General features: G+C 46.5%; 1 long non-coding RNA gene across 1 annotated transcript; it reads left to right on the top strand.

Annotated features, from left to right (window-relative positions):
• The first annotated feature begins 2,726 nt into the window (after positions 1 to 2,726).
• LOC127311513 (uncharacterized) lies at positions 2,727 to 3,814 on the top strand. Its single transcript, XR_007857728.2, has 2 exons — positions 2,727 to 3,015; positions 3,099 to 3,814. It is a non-coding gene; the product is annotated as an uncharacterized lncRNA (long non-coding RNA).
• The last annotated feature ends 2,186 nt before the right edge of the window (positions 3,815 to 6,000 follow it).

Consider the following 6,000-nt stretch of genomic DNA (forward strand, 5'->3'; position numbering starts at 1 on the left):
GTGGGCGGCGTGGCTGGGCTGGACTAGGCTGGCATGCGCAGGGCGGCCGGCTCGGGTTGGGTGGTTTTGGCTTGCCTTTGTTTGGTTGGGGTTTGAAAATTGTGACGGTTTCGCTGTCCTCAGGCTCGTCGTCGTGGCAAAACTCATGGTTTTGTCTCCTTGATAGCTGCCTGGCAGCCTGGGAGTTGGGATTGGTGGATGGAGGGGTCCGCCGTTTGGTGGAACTGGGTAGCTTTCAGTTCAAGTCTTTGGCGATTTCACCCAAAAAGAAACTGCAAAAAGAAACAGGAAAACCTAGGAGTACATGGGATAGTAGGAAAGGAAAATATCGGCCAAAAGTGTCTTTGGCAAAAATAAGCACCAGTGTTCCCGGTATTTAAAAACACATTTTATAATTCCAAAAAGTCTAAAATTAAATACCCACATACATATAAATAAACATTCTAAAGGTGCGCTGTGAATTCCGAATGAAAATATCTTGTATATTGAGCTACACTTCTGACGAAATTCTAAATTTTCCGTTCCTACACACAGCCACAGATTTATTATTTTTCCGTAGCTCAAAATACGACGCAGTTCCTACCTACACTTTTGCACGAGTATTCAGAACATATGTAAGTGTTCATGAAATAAAAATTTATGGTTTTTGAAATACCAAAGTATAATTTTAAATTATTATGAAAATTGGGAGCACTGGTGCTCGGATGCACCAAATCTACTCTCAAATATCGAGTGAAGACTTATCAAACAAGTCGGTCCCACTCGCTGCTACGATATTGTTGCGAGTGAGATGATCCGGGCGCCTTGTTTGGTATGTAGTATTATCATATTATGTTGGACTTTTTTAAAATATCATCAAATTGTTATGTTGGATTCTTTTAAAGTATCATTATTTACTCTAAAATTGTACCATTCTTGTCAAACATGTGTGCCTAGTTGTACCACACATCCACAATGCTCCTACGCTAGTCGCTAGCAAAGTGTCTGAATTGTCACAACAATTAGTTGCAACAATGTGTCTTGCCAATTATACTCTATATAAAAGACAATCAATCTACCGCATCTCACATTCACTGATGCACTGTAGATAAGCTATTTATCTCTTCTTCATCAATTCATTCCGTGACGCGTGGAGTTCTTTCTTTGTATTTGATCGATTGGATGATAAATTAAAATTTGTTGTCCTTTTTTCTAGGCTGGAAGGCTACCGGCTACCGGTTACTAGACCTGACTTTTCCCCAGATCCTTTCCTCCCCACCTCCCTCCCTGACCTCCATCTCCACCGGCCTCCCCCTGGCGTCTCAACAGCTCACCTCTGGTCGTCACCCATTGTCGCCACGCCTAGGAGCTGCGCAAGGAGGCCAGCCACATGGGGGAGTAGGGATGCGGAGGATGACGGGCACCTTAGATTTCTCCGGCAGTCATGCATAGAAGCAAAACGGCGTCGTCGCGGTGGTGAATCGGCGGACGAGACCGGCGTCGTGATCTTCCGATGACTAAATGCGCGGGAGGAATTCGGAGCTCGCCGGAGTCGTGATGACGGCGACCGCCTCAGAGGGGAATCAGCGAGGACACCGGCGCGGTGCCGCCAGCGTGCAGCAGCGAAGGAGAGGAGGTCCGAGATGGTTGGATTCGTGGCGCAGGGGACCTCCATTGTGGGCGGCGACCGTGAAGTGGGTCGGTTCATTCGCCGGCGTTGCAGCCATCGCTGAGATACTCCGGCTTTGTCGTCACAAATGTTCACTTGACGGCAACGATGCAGTAAGATGCTTCTCCCCGTGTATCCTTCCTTTCTTAATGCAGATCGGAAATAAAGAAGTAGCAGCACTGATGCATGCACAGGGAGCAGCGGCAACGGAAAACGTCGGGTCTGACAGCATGGAGGTTGCTGCAGTTGGCGTGCGAGGGCGCGTGCAAGGCCGGCAACCTTTTTCCTGCATCCAGGATCTCATCACCAGGTGCGCCCATCGCTGAACCCTTCCTTTTTCATCACAATTTTTGTGATCAGTAAACAACCTCTTCATTTGCCTCTCACATTAATTAACTGCTCTTTACCTATTGTCCACAAACTGATTAAGACCGTATTTTATCACTGATTTAATGTTTTGGCAACTGAAACTTGGTCTTCTGTTCTTCACATGAAACATGCTAAAATCTTATCTATACAGTAAAAACTTCGAACATTGTGTGCAACAAATCTATTGTGATAACTAGCAGCAAAAAAACATTGCATACTGATTAGCATTAACCTGTTGAACACACGCTTATGTCCGTTAAGCTTATTTTACCGTGTCCTGAATTATATCTGAAAGAGCATGACTGAGAGATACTGTTTGGTACCAGAATGCACATCGGAGATTGAGACCACTTGCTGATAAATTGAGCAGGTATAGTGCCTTGAAACCTCTTGGATTTCGTTTGGATTGCGATGTTTTTCCCTTTTCTGTATCTTGGATGTGAACTTAATTAGAAGAATCGCCATATTCATTTTTTGGTTCCTGGCCTGCATCTCTTTATAGCTGTCACTTCGTGGATTGTGATATGCGGGGTTCAATTTTTATATATTCATCCACAACACATCAGAAATGATATATGCTCATTCACCTGTAGCTCCCAATGAATATTTCTGCATACTCATGTACAGTAATATGATCAATTCATATTCAGATAATTTGCTTATCTTTTATTATTTCATAGCCCATAGGGCCATAGGTCAGTCAAGGCAGTGGTTCTAGGCAGGGTCCAAGGCACAAACATGTTTTGCAGCGTCAGGCAGTACCCTGTGGCATGTCAAACACTAACTGTATAAGTCATACGCATCGATACATCTTTCGTATGCTTCATCAATGCAACTTTTATCAAATAAATTTACTAATGATCACAGTAAGAAAACCTCACTTTATTTTAAAATCAGTGTAAATTCTTAGATAGATGTTATTCATCCAGGATCATAGAACGAGACATCTAATGAAAAAGCGAGGGAAAGGGTGCAGTCAGTTATCCTTGACATGTCAAGTAAGTTTCTGCAAAGAAGTTCATGGTTGCTAGCTGATAATGAAAACTCATAAATATGTTTGATTCATGCTTCCGTTCTACAGATGTGGTAAACATCGACACTTCAGGACTTGTGAGGTTGAAGTAAATACACATCGACCTGTTGTCTATGGGCATACATGTGAAATGATGAACTGACAAGCATACTTATGTTTTGGCAAGTATTTCCAGTTTACTCTGTATAAAAATTCTAACTCGAGTGTTCAATCATTATCTGCAGATTGCTATTGCCAGTCAAAGATGGAAAGGTTACAATATCTGATACCGAAGTGCATACACTGCCGGTCATCCATATGAGCTCTCTTATAATTTGTTTTGTTTGCACGGTGCCTTTCATCGCTTAATTTTTCGGAGTATGATGTTTGCTCAGTGCTTGGTCATGCGCAGGCATGTTAGTTCGTATGTTTGCTTTTTTTTTCTCCTGCATATTCTATGTACGTACTCTGCATACCTGTTAATTAATATATGGCCTTTTGTTTCTCTGGTTTCTAGGATCAATCCTCAGAATCAGTTTGATACGCAAGACAACGAAGATTTTACCTATTCTACTACTGCACGCAGCTGCTATATGTTAAGTTTCTGGAGCTGGTTCTGGAGTGCAAGCACTACCCTAGCTTTTCATTGAACTATTTTGTAACTACGCAATCTGCGTTTATAAATGCAGATAAGTTGTTTGAAATTCAGTATTCCAGCTTGAGCTTAAATAGTGTTTGCTACTGAATTTATCATCTATCGACGAGCCTTCGGAGGTCCTTTTGAATTCCGGCTTCCCTGTGTCACCCTCCCCAGCAACATAGAACAACTTCTTGCACGAGTTGGAGGCGAAGATCCCCTCTGACAACTCTGCACACCTTGCTCCAATGGCTGACTTCTTCGCACTGTCCTCTACACGGACAAGGAACAACAATGTGGCCTACCAGTGCTAAAGAGGGAAACAATCATCATCCTCTCTTCCGACGAGGAGGCTAATGACGCAAGGAAGTGACAGGTTGCAGAGCTGGAGACCAGCTACATCAGCTCTGTCTCGCTTGCTATAGGCGAATGTGTGTCCTATATATGCATCAGCTTCCTTAATATTTTTACTTATCTTTTTTTTTTGAACACAGGGAGGGGTCTAGAAGACCCCAAAGATTCATCCATTAAAGTGGCACGTACATGGTTTTATAGAAAGCCCCTTATACAACACTCACACTAAAAACCTATTATTTGAAGAAAGGAGCTTGCACTTTACAAAAAGAACACCCTACAAAGATCTTCAGAAACACAATCAAGGACCAGGGTGTCTCTGCCACCGTTCGTCGGCGTCCTCCAGGCGTCGCCGCCGAGAAACAATAGCAAGCAGCTCGTGGGCTCTCTTCCGGCATAGATCTTCTGGCAACGGCCGTCGTCAAGCCACCGGGGACAAGACTTGGCGTCATCGAGCTTCCGCAGTAGAAGAGAGGGAGGCCTCCACCATGGAGGTTGAGCTCGGGCCACCATTTCAGACAAAGATCACAACGTCAACCATGGACGCCATGTATTCCGCACAAAGGATCAAAATTGATCCGTGGCACCCAGCAGGCAGATGCGAGGCAGAACCTCAGGAGCAACCACGAGATTGTCTGATCCCTCCTCGCCACCATGGCAGGACAGGAAAGATCGCATCGGGCAGGTACTCAAGCAGGCGCAGCAACAGAAGGAGAGGCAAGTTCTCCCTTCTGGATCCAAAAACGGCACATCCTTCCTCAACACCTCCTCACCACCACGGCCGGCCAGGGGAGAAGAAGCAAGGAGCCTTGCTGAAGAAGGATTTGGCTCTCCCATGCCTCCACGGCCGGACGAGGGCTCATCCATCTTGCAGCAGATTTCGAGGAGAGAAGATCTTGAGGTCACCTTTTTCTTCTTGGAGACAGTGTAGCCGCTTCCCACACCTAGCTTCAACCAGAGAAGCACCAGCACGATCCGAAGCAACCCTAGAAGCGCCATGGATCCGGCGACCGGGATCCAGAGCTCCACCTCGACTACGGGGCAGCACGCCCAAAACGCCGCCAGAGGCCGGAACTGTAGGATAACGTAGCATAGAAAACAAAAAATTTCCTACCGCGAACACGAAATCCAAGCCAAGATGCAATCTAGAAGACGGTAGCAACGAGGGGATGATCAAGACTAACCCTTGAAGAGATTCCAAAGCCTATAAGAGTAGGCTCTTATTGCTGCGGTAGACGATCACTTGCCGCTTGCAAAAGCGCGTAGAAGATCTTGATCACGATCGCTTCCGGCGCCACGAACGGGCAGCACCTCCGTACTCGGTCACACGTTCGGTTGTTGATGAAGACGATGTCCACCTCCCCGTTCCAGCGGGCAGCGGAAGTAGTAGCTCCTCTTGAATCCGACAGCACGACGGCGTGGTGTCGGTGGTGGTGGAGAAATCCGGCGGAGCTTCGCTTAAGCGTGCGGGATGTGGTGGAGGAGAGAGACCGCTAGGGTTTGGGGAGAGAGGGGGGTTGGGCGCCGGCCCTCTAAGGGGTGCGGCCAAGGCTGAGGCTTGAAGTGGTCAGCCCCCTCTCTATGCCCCTCATTATATAGGTGGAAGCCCCAAGAGTTCTAGTCCAAGTCTTCGAATAAGACCCCAACACTAAAACCTCCCAAAAGTGGGAAACCTACTCAAGGGGGGAGTCCTACTCAAGGTGGGACTCCCACCTTTCCTTGAGGTGGGGCTGGCCGGCCACCAAGGTGGAGTCCACCTTGGACTCCTCCCCTTTAGGGTTTGGCCGGCCATGCTAGTGGAGTCCCTCCGGGACTCCACCTTCCATAGTGCCATTTTTCCGGACTTTTCTAGAACCTTCTAGAACCTGCCATAAATGCACCGGATCATTTCCAAACTTGGAATATGACTTCCTATATATGAATCTTATTCTCCGACCATTCCAACTCCTCGTGATGTCCGGGATCTCATCCGGACTCCGA

Source organism: Lolium perenne, chromosome 7, assembly GCF_019359855.2.
Source record: "Lolium perenne isolate Kyuss_39 chromosome 7, Kyuss_2.0, whole genome shotgun sequence".
NCBI lineage: Eukaryota > Viridiplantae > Streptophyta > Magnoliopsida > Poales > Poaceae > Lolium > Lolium perenne.